At 40.6% G+C, this 17,659-nt stretch overlaps 1 long non-coding RNA gene across 1 annotated transcript in view; it reads left to right on the forward strand.

Moving 5' to 3' along the window:
- The first annotated feature begins 632 nt into the window (after positions 1-632).
- LOC112945417 overlaps positions 633-17,659 on the forward strand; it is a 47,527-nt gene continuing 30,500 nt past the window's right edge. The window contains exon 1 of the long non-coding RNA XR_003249002.1: positions 633-740. This is a non-coding gene — a long non-coding RNA (uncharacterized LOC112945417). The remainder of the gene's footprint in view (positions 741-17,659) is intronic.

Genomic DNA, 17,659 nt, shown 5'->3' on the forward strand with positions numbered 1-17,659 from the left:
TTTTTAAGTGGGAAACTGCAGAAGGAATCTTTTTTTTCCCTGTCATTCTTGCAGAGGTCAGATTTGGTGTCTCGTAAACCTCGTACATGCCCAACCTGGCACAGAAGCAGTTGAAAGTTGCAGCATTTACTCTTGCAAAAATGTAACTAACTGTTGGAACTAGAGTTTACTCACTGATTATCAGGAAAGAGGTTCTAGGACTGAGACATTTATGGGCATATTATATATGATACATGATTCCAAAGGTAGTCAGGTAAAAATAGACCTGGTTTAAATTTGTTAGAGCTCTGTAACCTGTGTTGGATTTGTGGACTCTGGGGAGGTGGCCGTGCCACTGCCAGCGGCAGTGTTAACGTTGGGTTGAAGCCATAAAAGCTTTTGAGGAAAAAATGGTGATATTTTGGCTTCAAGATGAAATTAGAATGGTTGTACACTTCATTTAATGGCTTTCAGAAGGTTTGGCGTCAGGATTGCACTGCACTGCGTTTGCAGGAGGTGCCTTGCGTTGCTTTGTAACCCAGCCCTTCCCTTATTCTCAACCAGCTGATGTAGACCTAAGCATATTTTTATTTCTGTGATGACTAAGTCTCTAACTCTAGTTGCTTTTTTTTTTTTTTTTTCCTTAACAGAGAGAGCTTGATACCACAGCAACAATATTGGCTAACCGGCAAGATGAAAGTGAGCAGTCTAGGAAAAAACTTATTGAGCAAAGTCGCGAGTTCAAGAAAAACACTCCAGAGGTGAGGAGAAAAGCTCTTTCAGTCTTTTGAGTTTCTTGAAATAGTATATGCTACTAGGCCCATTTAAGGTTGTCCTTAATGGTTTGTTTCCTTGATTTTTTGCACGCACTGCTACGTCCACCATCTTAACCACAACTGCTTATCTTTGGCTTCCCTCCTCAGAAAGCTTTGCATTCTGTAATTAATAAAATATGAGCTGTCTGTTTTGGAGGAGGTATGAACGTTAGACTTCAAAGAGGTTGATCTAAATTTCATAATAATCTAAAACCTGGAGAACTGCAAAGGAATTTTGTTTAGTAATCCACATGCTCTTACTACTTGCACGTAAGAACTGACATTTCACTGCCTAAATAAATATATCAAGGGCATAACTTCAAAAATGTCCTCTTTTTTTCCTCACCAAAAATCAAATTAAGTTTTTCCTGTTGATTCTGCTGCTAATGCAACAAGGTCAGTGCTGAGCGCTTTTGAAATCTCCCCTCAGAGGATGAGCCTCACGTGCTACCAGGTGGCATGTGCAAGGTGTCAGAACCAATGCTAGTCAAGCTCCAGAAGGGTGCATTTCGCATGTAAGAAGCTGAAAATATTTTAACATTTAAATATTTTAAAGCTCATGATCGGATATGGAGTATATCTGTCTCTGTGCATGCATGCCTAATTATTTAGAAAATAAATACAAACACATTTTTATTAACTGTAATGAATACCCAGCAATGCTTTTTTCCCCTTTTTTCCCCTCCATACTTCTTTTCCCCTGGTGGTTGCCAGCAATCTGTTCATCTAGGAATGTTCTGTGGTTTCCAAGCCCCTTCCAGATAAGTGATACGCAAGTATCATTTCCTTCCAAGTATCTTCCTGGGAGAGAAGCAGTAGGCAGCTTTCCTGCCCCTTATTGCTGCTTCTCAAGTAGCAGATGCTACTCTGCTTCCTGTTGGAGCAGCAGGAGAGATGCTGGCCAAAGTGGGACTGTTTAACTGGTGCCCGAGGAGGCGCCCTGGGACAGACGTCAGTTCTGTTGGTTTGAAGACAAGACACTTTGGGCATGCAGCACCTTGTAAAGCACAGGAGCAGCTTGAAAATAAAGGCCGAAAAGAAAAGGGAGAGCAAATGTAGCAGCTTTAAGAGGGTGAGGAATTGATGCCTGTGGCAGAAGAAAGCAAACCATGGGGAGAGAGACAAGTAAAAGCGCCCAGAGGGTGAAGAAAATTGTATACAATGCAAGAAGTAAATACATTCCTGGAGAAACATTTTCAAATTGCTTTTTAGAAACTTAAGTTCATCCTGAAAAACTCATTTGAGTTTTTTTCCTCCTTTTCCATAAGGAAAACAATGGGCTCTTCAGAATGCAAAATGTAACGGCGTGCTCCCAGCTGATAGCATATTTACAGATTTGTTTCAGGATGACTTTTTTACTTCATGGCAACTTTTAGGGAGCAGAATGTTGCTGGGGAAAAAATAAATTTCTAATTGCACTGTGAGAGAACCTTGGTATACTCGGTGGGAGTTGATGCACAGAAGCAAATTATTTATTCTGTGTAGTTCCGTTAACAGATACAGTAGGAAAACAGTGTGTAATTTGTTTTCTCCAGTAAAAAGCAAGCTGGGGAAATAAGTGAATGACCGCCACTGTTAGATCACTTGTGGTTAGGTTTAAAATACAGTTGTGAAGGTTTCCATACAATATTTTAGAAGAGAATAGAGATTTTTCTATTCAGAGTCTAAGTCCAGAGCAATGACTCAGAACCCGCTTGGACGCAGCCCTGTGCCACGTGCTCTAGGTGACCCTGCATGAGCAGGGGGGTTGGACTCGATGACCTCTGAGGTCCCTTCCAACCTTCGGCATTCTATGATTCTATGAATATCTCTAACATTTAGGGAAATTTGGACCTGTTCTAAATACTGCAGCTTGCTCTTGGCCCAAGACTGCTGCAAAATCCTTTATAAGCTGGCATGGACTTTTGGTACTCTTTCTCCCTTTCTATTTTTTCTCCCTCTTTCCTCTTCTTGCTGGGATGCACTTTCTGCCACTCTGTTCCTGATCAGCAACACAAACAAATTCCTCTCCTTTCCTGCCACAGTACTTTTTGGGGCAGAATTTAAAATTTAAAATGGGATCAGAAAAAAATCAGAAGAGAGTATCTTAACAGTAAGAACCACCAGCAGCAACAGACTCAATACACAGCTGTTGCTCCCAGAGGAAATAGCTCAGACATGCAAGATCTGATAGGGCCACCCTGTCTTGTCTGAGGTGATGGGTGCAGTAGAAGTGGGTGTGAATAAAACCCAAGTACCACCAGAATAAGTGGGACAGCATCACACGGTACCTGCTGGAAAACTTCTCTAGTGTTTGTCTTTACGCAGGTGCTAAAGATCATGCACCTCTGTGTTTGTCTTCAGTTGTTTTTGCTCCCTTAAATAGAAAGGGAAGTTTCTTCCTCTGAAGGACGGGAGAAGATTAGAAGACAGGACTGCAACTTTCCAAAGCTGCAGAATTGTCTGAGTGCCTAACCAGTATGGTGAAAAATGTCCTGACGTGGACATGTAACATCCTTGTGAGCAGTGGCACTTCCAAACCTATCCATTTCTGTTCCTAATACCTCAGACGCGCTTGCCTGTAATAGAAAATGAGCTTGCCTGCAGAATCCCTATGCAGAGAAAGAAGTAATCCGGTGCACGGGCTAGTCTAAATCTCTGAACTGAAGGAGCATCCCTTTTGGCATAGGACCCAGATGGAGTTGCTAAATGGAATGATAGGTCTCTCAAATCTGCTTTTCGGGGTGTTTCTGGTTCTGCGCGTGTTGCTGCCGGTGCCGCAGCAGCCTCGACTGTGAGGGCATCTCCTGTCTCAGCTCTGTTCCCTCCTCCTAAATCAGGAGACGAGTGTCCATTGCCTTCAGTTTCCTCTGCGGCTGTCGGGGATGTCCTTGGACTTTCCTGATGGCTGCTATCAGCAATCTGGTGGCCAGCAGTAAAAAGAGAGTCTGGAAAAGCACGGGGAAACGGAGGATATTTATGCTTTTGTTTCTGAAGACCAATTTTAAAAGCTGTGACGGATCTATTTGGGTCATTTCTGCTCTCTTTGCAAATTGTCAACTTGCTGGAAAAGATACAGGAATATTTTCCTGGTTATAGAGGTGCCTACTAGGGACTTGATACTTAAATATTAGAATAGTGTTTTTGATTTGGCATGCTGGAGACAAACCTTGAAAGAAATGTCTTTTAAGTAGGGAATTTGGGGAATGGAGACTTAGTATTGGTTTTAAAACAGGAGCTTTTAAAGAAAGATTTTAAAAAATTCCTGCTACTCCATAAATACTCTTTACTCCCTCATAGCTTTTAGTAGGTCCTATCAGACCTGCTTCTTAGAAGTGAATTTGAGATATTTTCATTTTCAAATTGTTTTATCCTTAGACAGCTCTTGAGGAAGGATAACAGCTAGTCAGGAGATCCATTGAAACTTGGATTTTACTTGGCTGCTATTTGGAGGCCATTGCAAAATATTCCGTGTGAATTGCCACCCTGCATGACAGTATTTTGTTATAGTAATAACTTTGAAAAAATCCAGAATATTGTAGGAAATGAGACTAATACAGCTTTCTCTCCAGTAGAATATTTTCTGTATATTTTTTACTTTGAAATTCTTGATCTCATTCTTGATATTCTCATACGCTGCTGGTTCTGGCATGTGTAAACAAGAAATATTGGAGTGAGCATCTTTGAGTGCTGTTTTATTTTTCATTTTGTAATTCTGATTGCACAAACTATTAATTTTGGGCGCAAAGCAAAGATACTTCCCAATGCTGATAATTTTCCCAGAAATTCTGGTCTAGTAACAGCTTTTGTCTGTCTACTTCTTTCTATTTTAGACATTGAAAAGTTTATCTACTGCTTCAGTCAGCATGTGCGTTTTAAGCTCATTCACAACAGCAATGAAAAATATCAAAACATCCAAACAACTGAGTAAGCCCAGACCTTGCCAATAAGTGTGAATTGTTAAGTGCCTCTGGGTTGGAGAGGACAATATTTAGCCTGGTTTAAGCTATCAGTCTCCACTACTTTTCTTCTATCTTTCTATTTTGAAATGTGTGGAAGAGAATATAGGCTTTACATGTCTGAAAGACTAATTTTTTTTTTAATGAGTCATTTGAATAAAATAATCCAACATTAAAATTATGTTGTAACTTAGTAAAGGAAATGAGCACACCTCTTAAGTCAAGGCCCCCCTCTTTTTTTTTTCTTAATATAAAATTCTTTAATTCTTACTCTCCAGCAGTTCTGGATCGTCCTGTTGAATTGCTCAGCCTCTACAGCAAAAGATAATCAACTCAAGGTCTAAAAAAAAGAATTGGCTCTTAAGTGAGCTAGTTGAGTTAGTTATTGGATGTCTGTTGGGTAGTGACTTGTAGGCTGCTCCAGACACGGCTCTGCAGCTATCTCTGGTCAATGAAAATAATAATGTGCCCAGAAAAAGGAGTGAAAACGCACAGCTGAGATTGGATATCGTAGATTCTCATGGCCTCTGTGTGCATAGGGGTGACTATTGATTTGCTGCCATCTAGAGCTGGGTTGTTCTGCTCCTGCTTTTTCATTTCCCGAATGCACCAGAGGCTGCAGGTGCCGGGTGCCAGCATGGGCTTCCTTCCCTTACCTGGCCGCTCGGAGCTTTTTTGCTTTTTCTTTAGTTTGGGTCCCAAATATGGATGAAGTTAATCATCCATATTACTATGTAATATGTAAATCTACCTAAGTTATTTAAAAGTTAACTGGTGCAGTATGGAACTAAAAAGAGTTAACATGATTTGTGACTAGCAGATGTCCAGGGCATGGTGTAAAGCAAAAGGAAATGCGTTTCTGTGTCCTCCCGGACTTTGTCACTTAGAGTATTGAGAGGAAAAAGACGAGGACAAGAGATGCAGCTGAAGTTCTCCCTTTATGTTTTTCTCTCTCCTCTCTAGTCTGTTTTACTGTGACTTTGAAAAGGGGAATTTATGAGTTTTGGTAACAAGAAAGGCATTTGCAGATAAGAGTTTGTTCAAAAAGAGGTTATTTTGTTAATTTTGCCATACTGAAAATTACATTTTAGTTATTTCATAAATTCTATTAAATTCTCTTTAGTATTAAGCTGCCTAATATATTTAAAATCTCAGTAGATTATTAAAATCATGAGTTACTCTCTGTATTTTTTTAAAACATAACAATTTCTTTCTCTCAAAATCAAAACTGTGACTTACAATGCAGGTTTGAAACTAATCCAAATACCAGTGCTTTAGCAGCGCAGTATCTAGTTGCCATGCCCTTCTTTTTTTTTTTTTTTTTTTTTNTTTTTTTTTTTTTTTATTGGATATTACCATTTTCTGAAGAGGTTCAGTTTGCAGTAGAGATGACGTTTGTGGTTATTTGTCCTCCCTGGGCCTATTTTTACAAAAGTTCATGACAGAGTATTTTATTCTAACTTTTTGCAGTAAACTACTGTAATCAAGCTCCATGTTTTAAAATGCTGTCTAAAAACTAGCTGTATGAAGTCATTCAGTTCCTATCTAACCTTATCCCGGAGGTTCCTTATTCAACAGCCCTTAGTAATTTTGTTGTCATTACTTAACGTGTACTGGGCTTTTGTATATCCTAATTCTTAATGGGAAAAACATCAGTGTTTCTGACATACTTTTCCATGTTACCATCTCTTGCTGCCTCTTGACTTTATTGGAAGTGAGGGGACTGTCATTTGTAAGTCTTTTTTTTTACAACATGTGCCTTTCAAAAACCTCTCTTTAAAACTGTATTTATATATGTTATTTTATTGAAGAGTTAAATCTACTCAAGAAGGAGATACCAACCAAATGGACAAGAGTGGGCCAAGAAATTAATTGTTCTAAAGTCGCAGGCTCTTAATAATTTCTATTTGTTCTGTTTAAGCATTTTTTTATGCTTAAACATGCTTGACAGGTAAAGAATGCATTTTTCTTCTAGCAGCTTCAGTTGCAGGTAATAGATTTCAGTAATGTCAAGAGGGCTGTATTTTCCATTACAGTAAAGAGGAAGAGTGGATTTTTTTTTTCTTTTTAACCTTTTAGTATTGCTAGGGTTTAAAAAGGAAAAAACTTGTAAGCAAATATTTACAGATTAGCTGCTGCTTTAGACGTTTGAATGGATTAGGATGAATGAGTATGAATTTCTGCTGTCATTAAGAATGAATTTAGATTTTTTTTTTCTGCTTTGCCTTTTATCTCCTGTTGCTTGGTGATCCGTTTGGATGGTGGCCAGAAGGAGCGACCAGGTTAGGAGGTTTGGGGAACATGGGGTTGAGAGGGGGACATTGGCAAGGTCAGAGCTTGAAGGTGAAGGAAAAAATCCCTGCATCTCACAGGGCATTTGTCATCCTTCCTCCTGAGGAAGGGGTGTAGTTTAAAGAAACGTGCATTAAGAAGGGTAATGTGATGAAATGAGTGCATCGCTAAGTGTCTTTGTCACTTTTAAGGGAAAAGATTTGGATTCACTTAGTTAAAATAGTTGAGATTTTTCTCACTGCTGTGCTGACGATTAACAGCCATTCTTATGCTCCGTGTTATGCTATTTATAAAGGTAAGTGTGGAACTGGGAATGTGTATATAGATCACACAAAAATAAGGCTGAAAAGTCTTATTTTGAGTGAGTTTGCAGTTCAGTTCCTGAATTTGCTTTGAGCCATTTAAATATTCGTTTGACTTTTTTCAAGACTAAACATACAAAAATAGCAGGCGAGCACGGTGCCTGTCCTTCCTTCCTTGGCATGTTTACAAGGAATGATTAAACCTCTTCAATTAGTCCTTTTCCCTCTTCCCTTTGTGAACAAATATGCTGTAAATCTCCTCCAGTTCATCCCCTGGACCACCTCAAAGCCATTCAGGTGTAATTAAAGGAACATGTTGTTCTCATTAAAATTATTATGTTGTCAGGAATAACTCCTTTAATAACAGTTGCCTGTTGCAGGAGATTCTTTTCATTGTTCTGACAATGGACAAGTGAAAAGTTGAATCTACTTGAAATGAGAGCAGAAACAATTAATAAGGTAAGGGAAAACGCTCTCAAGCAACACGACTAGGTTACAGATTATAGGTGTAAGCTTTTTCTATTAAAAATAGAGTCATCTAATAAACCTGCTGTAGACTTGCTCTCTTATGGTCAGGTTTGGATGACCGTTGTGGGGGCGAAGGATTAGGAGGAGAAATGTTTGTAATATGCTGTTAAAATGATTTTGCATGCACAAATTCTAAGTATGTTTTGTGCGCTTAACAACAAGAAAAAAAAAGGCTTCTTGGTAACTGTTTTTAAGTGAAGTAAATGACATATGAGAATAAGAGCAGTTGAGAATCATTTTTATTTTAGAATTCTTTTTGCATTAACACATCTGCAGTGTTGATGAATATATGGAAAAATAAAATTGTGCTTCTATCCTGCCATGTCTCCAATGTGACAATAAATCAACTTTTTTTTCCCTTTTAAAATGTCTAGCCTTGTAATTTATGTTTGCATAACCCATTACTAAATTCATAGTAGGTGTTTTAGTTGGCAGGCACAATTCCAGGGATTCAGTGAACCTATTTTAATGCTGAGCTTTTGTTACTGTTCATAATTATGTGTAGAAATATATATATTTTTTCTTCATTTTAAAAACTAGTTTGTTTTAGTTCTCAATCTCGCCTTAGTTCCTAAATAGAAATTGTGTTTTAAATCTGTGGGAGAATTAGCATGTTTTAGACTTTAAAAATAAATGGTTATACTGTTGTTTTTCCATTTAGAAGAAAAAGTAATCAAAAAGTACCAAAAAAGTAAAGTTCTGATTTATCCCTGTGGCCATTGTTAATTTTTTGAAGATTTTTTTATAACCAAGTTTAAATATTTAGACTAGTATCAAGACAGTATGCAAATAAAAGAAGTTTTATTAATAACCATTATCTGGACTCTGTTAATAAATGTGTATGACTCACATACGAATAAACCCACCCAATAAATATAAAAGCCATACAAAACCCTTTACATTTTTAATGGACTTGCAGATGGAATAATTCAATGCGACTGTCGTTAGTGAGATTCCAGCTTCTCTGTTTCTCATCCACTTGAAAGCTTTCATGTGAAATACATTGCTACCATTCAGGCTTCCACCTTGTCTGTGTTTAAAAAGCATAAAGTTGTGGTTTCACAATTTTTAAAGCACTAATACTTATTTATGACTGTATTTCTGCTTGTTTATGACTGCGGAGGTGATTATGTATTGAATATATAGGGACTTTTTTTATTTTCCTTTTTGGAAAGTTATTCTTGGAAGCTGCATGCTAGACTCGTACTTAGCCGTGAAGATAGGACTGAGGTTTTGGGGGAATGCTACCACGCGCAGCTTGGAAGTGTGCAAGTAAACCTAATATTCCTACATTTGCTGCCTGGTTTGTACCTGACTTGTGACCCTTGTAATCTGCCTTGCAAGTTAGTTACGTGCTCAAGCTTTGCTGGTCTCGTGTGCTTGCCTTAACACAGAAGCTGCATCCAGCTAGTTCATGATTATAGCTCTGAAGATGAAAGTTTTTAAGAGCAAGCTCGAACATATGAACTTCTGATTAAAATAGACTTTGTATTTCTGTTTTTCTCCTGATTCTGTGCAGCGTGTTGTGAGCAATGAGATTATCACCTGCTTGCTTCAGTTCTTCTGCAAACAAACAGAAAAATACCGTGTTGTTTAAATAGACTAATGTGGCGGTAGCATCATCCCATCTTGTGAAAACACCTGTTGTTGTTTTCCCAAATATTCTGAGTTTGCCTCCTCCTGGAGGATCGGGAAGCTTCTCTCTGATGCCTCAGCTCCCTGCCCAAGCAGAAGCACAAACACTCGGGTCCTGGTGCTGCGATTCCGTGGTTTGTGTGACTGTGGAGGGAAACCGCAGCCCCTCAGTGAGCAGGGCATTGCTGGAGCTGCTGCTGAGCGCGGAGTGAACACGGGTAAATGAGCCGTCCCAGGAGGAGAGCGACTCCTGCACATTGCGGAGCTTTCAAAGCTCCTTTGAAACCGCGACGCTTTAGGCTAATGAAGGATTGTGCTGGGAGTGCTCTTTAAAAACGCTGAACTGCGTTAGGGCTTCCAAAGGGCCGTGTTTGTCAGGAGCGGTGTGAGCGCCACGCGGCTGAACTCCCGGCACTTGGGGCACGTCTCTACCTGCCGTGCGACTTTGCTGAGGCTGCTGCTCTGCCCGTGCTCTCGGCCGTGGCTCGCTGCATCCCCAGTCCTGGCAGGAATGTGCAGCTCCCTTCCCCGCTGGCTTGGCTGCACGCTGTATCCTAGACTGCATTCCCTTCTGGATCTTGAAAGGCTCCGTCAGACAACCGAGCCTGTCGCTGCTTTGCCCCCGGTTGCTGGTGCGCAGCTGGAGAGCGGGGCAAGGCCCCGCAGGGCAGGTGGTGGCGGAGGGCCCGGGAGGGCGGTCGTCTGCCCCCCTCAGCAGCAGCAGCCACTGCGGGAGGTTGTGGAGCCCAGCAGCGCCCGTCGGGGTGCGCGGGCTGCCCGGGCTGGCTCTGCACGTCCCCTCGGCCCTTAGCAGCCATCAAACCCCTGCACGAGAGCCTCATTTCTGGCAGGAGCGACTGGAGTCGCTGCTCGGGGCTGGGCAAAGCTGTGGCCGCTTTTCCTATGTGCAGTGTACAGGCAGGAACATCTCTGGCTGGAAAGGGTGAGGTAACAGCGAGGCTGAGCCGGTCTCTTTTGGCAGCACTGCTGTCCTTGCTGCGCTCGTCATTCCGTGCCCCTCCGTGGGGATGTCTCGTGCGGCAGAGCGGAGGCTCCAGCCGCCTGTGGTCACTACTCCATGGACAGGGCATCTGTGATGCTCCTGCTTGTGTGAGTCCCCAAACTTGGGTGAGATCAGCTAGGAGCGTCCTGCGGCCAGGCATGAGTTGCTTCCAGGGTGGGATATAATTTTAAAGCACTCTGCCTTATTGCAAATATGTTATCACAGTGCACAAGGTTAATCCAGGTGGCTGGAGCCAGGGCACCAAGCAAGGAAATGAGGGGACGCTTGATTAGGGAAAGGGAAGGCATCTTTAGTCTGAAAAAGCAACTGGGGAACTGGCTGAAGAAGTTCTTTAATTAAGGCTTGATAAAGCAATAAGCCTGCTTAAAAATGTGCTTTCAGTTACAGGGAAAGGGATATATTAAGCTCACCTGTTGAGAGAATTATCTCCGCTAAACACACACATTTTACCTGAGCCCAAAATACATCCTTTAAAAACTAACACTAAAATAGGTTTGCAGGCAATAGCAAGATTTCTTTCAGACCTGTTTTGTGGGGCACTCATCTACTTTTTTTTCAGGAATTTTAAGCATTGAAGGAATGAAGTAAAAGCAACCGCTTGTCTTTGAAATGGATGCCTCTTTGATAAGCCTCTGATCTCCACATCCGGAGTTGTAGCAGCAGATTCAAACACTGATTGTAAAATTGGGAGCCAAAAACGCAGCCATGACAGCTTCAAACACTCTGTCTCTCTGTCAGATTCGATGCACAGGCCATCTCCAAGAGTTAAAACGATGCGAAATTAAAGTAGCCTACTAAATTTACCTGCCATGGCGAATCCACAAAAGAGCTGCCACTTCTAATCTTCAAATTCGTTTCAAATTATTATTTTTTCAAATTGGGCTCCCTGATCTCTTCAGCTCAAGCTGTTGTACAGATTTGAAAAGCTGTCTCTCCTTGTCAGATCACAGGTTTAATAATAATAATATCCTACGTTTATATAGTCCTTTTCATCCTGCAGGTTCCTAAAGTGCCTTACAAGCTCTTGCTGTACAGGTTGCGCAGCCACCTTGGGTGGCTGCTGCTAGTCACGCAGCGCAGAGGCTGCCTCCCGCCACGGAAGAGCTTGGGAAGCACCTGTGGTCCCAGGAGCTTCCCTTTGGGAGCGGGCACCAACAGAGGGATGCTGTGTCCCGTCCAACAGGGAGGGTATGACAAAGAAAAACGTCACTGGTCCTGTCTTGCAACCTCCCCACTCTGACATTCTATATATATATATATATTTTTTCACAGTAGTTCTTAACCTGAAAAATACCCTTGACCTCACTTTGGGGCTCTTGGCAGCAAGAGGAGTGACTGCTCGTGACTCCTTTCAAAAAATGTCTGTTGGAAAAAGGAAAGTAACTTGGATATAAAGAAGTTAGGCCTATTTAAAAAATGAAATCCCCAAATCAAATATCTTTACTGGTCTGCTGCTGGTGCAGACTGCTTGGACCAGCTAGTTGCAACCTGGCAGTAAAGGTGTTTTAGTGGTTGCTTTGAATCTTCGGAATAGGGGATGATGATGCAGAATAAATTTCTTGCCAATTAGCTACCGCTTTGGAGGTAAGTGTTGCTGAGAGCAGAGCACCATTGAAGTGGGAGGTTTACTGCTCATTAGTGGAAGAGAAGCAAATACACCGAGCTGTTCCGCCTGGGTTTGCGGAGGAAGAAAGGGCAATAATACCTTTCCAGGGAGTGAGAAATTATTAATACCTTGAGACCGTGATTGATCTAGCTTATGTGTTCTTGTATTAGTACTTAATATAATGTTTGCCCTGCTGCGAGCCGGAAGCCCTTTGAGTGCACACCACCAAACTCACTACATTTGTGCAAGGTTTTCCTGAGAGGTTGTTCTTTGGTGGTGTTTAAAGTCAGTGTGAGAAGATCCCAGCATGGAAGAAGCCTTTCTGCAGTGGCATCTCCAAATAGCAGCAGTTCATGGTGTATTTGCACATCCTGGCTGCAGGATTCATACATTTTTCAGGTCGGTTACTACTGAATCTTACTCTGTTAGCCTAGTCTGTGGGTTTCTTAAAGGGATTACAGTCCCAAGCCTGGGATTTAAAGCTGGTTTTAATGAGTTTGATGAGCCTCTGTAGCAGTCTTCCATAGAAATGTGCCTGTCTAAATAGCACTTTAACAGCAATTCCCTCTGCTCGGGAGCTTAGCGAGCTTAATGCTGTGAGGTCTTCCTCCCCACTGGATGGTGGCACATAAAGACAAGCTCTACTGAACAGGAATACTCACCCCAAAATGAATGTCTTTAGACTTAAAGGTGCAGTGTGTTGGTGTTGGTTGTGTTCTTTGTTGGCAGCGAAAAGTTGGGTGGAGAAGCTGGGCACTCAGCTGGCATCTTGAGGGGCTCCTTATGCCCCTCACTGCTCGTTTGGGGAGGATACATGTCACTGATCTCCTCAAAATGATTAACCGACCAAAAAAAGTCTCCTCAAGACACTTACTGAAGAAAATCTCCTGTGAATTTTTACTGCTTGCTTCAATTTCTCTTGCACTTCTTTGCCTGCAAGCTAGAGCAGAAGAGCTGTGTGTGTGGAGACTGGTAAAGACACACATTTCTCTTACAGACAGCGCTGATATTGGGACTTACTGCAAGAGCAGACAACACCCCTCCACTGGACATGATTTTCTGATAAGTTCTGAGCTCGCACAGGATCAGATGTGTGCATTTATGTAAAGACAAGTCTTAGAAAAGAGCTTCTGACAGGGAGTTTTGCCTTGTAAAGCCTCCACTGCCTGTGTTAGAGGGCACGTGACTCTCAAAGCCCGTTGCTTCTCCAGAAGTACCTATCGGCTGTGCTGTTTTCCAAGGCAGGGTAATTTTGGAGCAAAGAGGAATTTTTGCCTTCCTCTCTTGGTAAGAGAGACACAGTAGCGTATGCGCATGTAGCTTTAGAAATACTTGACGGATTTTGGAGAGGTAGATTAGTTTAGATAGAAAGTTTAAGTAGAAATGCAGAATGAAAAACATAAGCAACCTTTTCAGAAGTTCTCATTAATATCGTTGTGTTTTCTGTATGTATTATTATGTTTAGTGACACATTCTAAGAAATGTATATTTTAGAATAACACCCTTCTCAAATGCCCAGCTCCTTTTACCTGCATTGATTCTCTATGATGCTGAAGGGAGCGAAATTGGAAAACACAACCTAAAAAATAATCTAAAACTTTTAGCGCTGAGCAATTTATTATTCTCATTAATAGTTTTGATATTACTTCATTTCATTTTCTGTGGAAGTGACAGAGGATGTGTCTTTTCCTTGTCAGTGCAAGTAAAGGCTAAGTGCTTTGGGACAGCATCATCTGCAGCGTTTAAGAATGCTTAAGTGCTAATAGCATCTCTGCGTTTCATTCTTCCTTTAGTGAGCATGACGATTTGCAGGAAGAAAAAATGACTCACAAGTTCGGACTTGTAGCTGCCAAATAGAATAGTCTATAATTGAAACTTTGGCGTTAGTTGCGTGCTCCTTTCATAAGTATTCACTTTTTACCTTGCAGATTTCTTCTTTTTTCTTTTTCAGTCGAGCACAATTAAGTGCACGTGATGTTATAAGAAAATCTTACTGCCAAACCTGTGCTGTTAAGAAATAAAATATTTTTATTGAAACTAATTTATTTTTTAAGTGTAGTGACTTCTCACTTGCAGAGAAGGAAAATTGGCAATTAGCATTCCAATAATCCAGTAGATTTATCTGTTGCCAGGTCATAAAACCTGGTCTGTTCCAGGATTTGCTCTTTTTCAACCTAATTTTTAAAATTTGTGCCAGGAATCAGAATTTAACATTGGAATTAATTAAGGTCCAGAACATTCAACAGCTATATTTGTGAGACTATGGGAGATAATAAAGGAATAACTAGTAAACAAATATGTTGTGCTTGAAATGTCCTAGGTTTTAATTCAATTATACCCTTGGACACACTAATATTGAAGTGTCTGTTAGTAACACTTGCACGTATTCTGTTGTGTTGGCAGTATTTAAAGCTAAAAGATGGGTTTCTAAATGTCAGTGAATCATCAAGGTTTCTAAAAGGTAAATAATTGTATTTGTGGCTACTGAGCTGTGTTTCTTCTCCCTACTTTTTTTAAATTTAGGAACAAATCCTGTTTTTTATTCAATGATACGGAAACAGAAGTGGTGCTGACAGCAGACTGATACTTGCTTGATAAAAGATTGAGTGAAAAACCTTGATGTTTCATCTTGAGTAAATTCAGCTTATAAGCTTAACATTTTTGAGCCACAATAAGAGAAAGGTATTTAAATTTGTGAAAAAGATCTGTTTCTGAGAATTGAAGTGACTTTTATTAGATAAAAAGGAAATATTAACCTTTCTGCCAGTGGTTGGATGGGGGAAAAAAAAAGAAAAAGATGCATAGCAGATAAAAATCATGACATTTATCTTTTTAAGAACAGGGTCTTGCAGGTTGGGATGTTTGCTTGGAGACCTTCCAAAGCAGGATGACTAAGTAAGAAAAGACAACTCCCAAAGCTGCTGGGTGGAGTTCCTCGACTGGTACCAGCAAATTCCCAGAAAGGAAAACAATTGCTCCTTAATTGGAATTCTCTAATCCAAAGATTATTCACTTATCAATTCTTTAAAAATATGTTCATCCGAAACAGCTTCCCAGAGTTCTCATGGAGAGAAGTTGTTTAAAGAAAGATGTCTGTCTTCTGCTCATGCCATGATGGTAGATGTGCCATAGCATGCTTCTAAACATTGGTTTTGTATTAAAGAGCATAAAGGGAGACAGGAGGTGAAATAAGCAGAAAATTAAACTAGATGTAGGGTTGCCCTGAATCTTGACCTACAATAAAAACGCTGCTGGGAGAGGTCAAAGTGTAATCTAAAACTTCCCCTTTAAAATAACTTTTAGAAGAAAAGCATAGACATTTCTAAATTAATATTTACTATTTCTAAATTAATATTTACTTTTCTGTAATGTTGGGCTGGGCTGAGTTACAAAATTTTGTTTTTCTGATGTATTCCAGTTGCAAAACATATTTTTCAGGATAAATAAGTTGATTTTTCTGGACAGCTCTTGGTAGAGAGTTACAGATTTCTCTGAAGTTATGTGGAGCGGCCAGGTTTTTATGTGACACTGTTGTGTTTCTCATGCATGTTTTAATTAGCAAGTAGTTCATGGTACACTCATGAGGTTTGTAAAGTCAGAGATGGTTTCCTATTCAAGAAAAGTACTCTGAAAACAAAATTCCAGAAACTGATAATTTTTAGAATTTGAAAGTTAGTAGTCTTTACATTATGATTGACTGATGCAAGCTTGGCACTTTCAGTCAGATTCTAGATGTATTATAGTTTTTCATATATAAAGCCATAAATATGTATACGGAATTTGTGAGCAACTGAAGCAGGGGTAAAGTAATTTTTCTGCTATTTACCAAAAATATTAGGTGCAGAAATCTTTTCAAATGTGAAAAAAAATGCCTGAAGGATTACTTGGAGGAAACTAGTTGCATAAATTTGGGGGTTTGTTACAAAAGATTTGTTCCTGTGTTGCTTTCTCTGTAATAACCGTTAAGGAGTTTTCGTGTTAAAACTGGGTGCTGATTCTTAGCCACTTTGTGATTCATGTTTTGTTTCAAATTCAGCCTCAGTGATGGCAGTAAAATGCTTTCAACCCTGCTCTTTGGCACCTTCTTTTGGAGGAAGAAGTCGCTGAATGTGTATCAGGAAAGTGCGTCTGGGCGTTCAGTGTAGATTCTCCTCGTGGGACTACTTAGTGCTTTGTAAGCGCTACGTGTTTATTCTGGCCCTCGGCTTGGACCTGCCAGCGTAGGAAACCCGGCCAGAGGCGGCAAGAATTCCTCCCAGAAAAAACTTCCTTCTCAGCTGCAAAAGAGAAATGTTTACCAGGGCGCCACAGCTTCTCAGGGCTGACATCGAACAGGGAGCGGAGAGATGGCAGCAGAATCGATAGTAAACGGAGCTGACAGAAGAGTTGGCACCCAGGACACATCGGGGACAAGGGACACAAATATTGACAGCACATCCTTTGGTGTTGCCTTACTTGGGTTCTCTGTATTTACTGGAATGTTAGAGTTATCATAAATGGAAATGCCATGCCTTTAGCTTTGGCATCTAGCACTTAGGAAACAGGTAGTAGCTTTTAATCCAACTCTTGTTAAAGTGTCAAACCCAAGTTTTTAAGTAGCTGTCTAGGAATAGCGCTGTAATCGAGAAGATACACTGGAAATGCCTGTAGGGTAAAGTTTCATTTTTATTTCCTGACCATCAAGATACCTTCTAGCGGTAATTACTCTGAACCTAAAAAAGATTGGAACTAGATACAGTATTGATCAAGTCGCAGGCTTGAATGCTCTATAAAACGGTGAGATTTTGGGAGGCAGGGATTTCACATACAAGAAAGTGCAATTTTCTATAGATCACAGGACAAGATAATTCCTTCTCTCTCAGATATCATGTGATATCTGAGAACCTCAGATATCTGAGGTTCAAATGAATGGGAATGATCCTCTTTTCAGGATGGAAATGGCTGTGGATGGCCTGCATGTCCTGTGTAGACAGAGCTCTCCATCTTGCCCTCTCTGTCTGCAGTCTCTACCATTTGGTGTTAGGACTGACTGATCCACATAGTATCTTCATGAGTCTCCTGTGGTTTTATCTGTTCCTTCCTAACAGAGATTTAGAGATTTTGCCACTCCGGCGCTCCTATCACCTCGCTTGTGATTAGTTTTTACATTGATTTGATTTGCTTTCTCATTATACTTCCAAGTTATCTATCGAGCTAAAGACAGCTAAACTGATCAGTTATCTTCATGTGGGATTACCTGCCCATGCTCACGAGGATCTCGGATCTTGTGGGATAAAATTTCCAACCACATAAGTAGTGTTGCTGTGCTAGGGTGATTTCTCCCCTTAGTGTTTTTTCCTCCAAGGAAACTGTGTTGCAAAATGCAGGCAACCACACAGCTTCTCCTCTACCCTAGTTTGACCCCAGCTGAGGAAAGTTGCCTCAAGTTCTCGCTTCTCTCATTGACTGAGGGAAGCAGGTCCGGGCAGGAATCCTCTGTCCCACCAATCTTGTTCTGGGTTAGCTCCATCTTATCGTGTGGAAGCCTGTTAGGTGCATGT

Source organism: Nothoprocta perdicaria, unplaced genomic scaffold (assembly GCF_003342845.1).
Source record: "Nothoprocta perdicaria isolate Ctin4 unplaced genomic scaffold, notPer1 scaffold_189, whole genome shotgun sequence".
Lineage (NCBI taxonomy): Eukaryota > Metazoa > Chordata > Aves > Tinamiformes > Tinamidae > Nothoprocta > Nothoprocta perdicaria.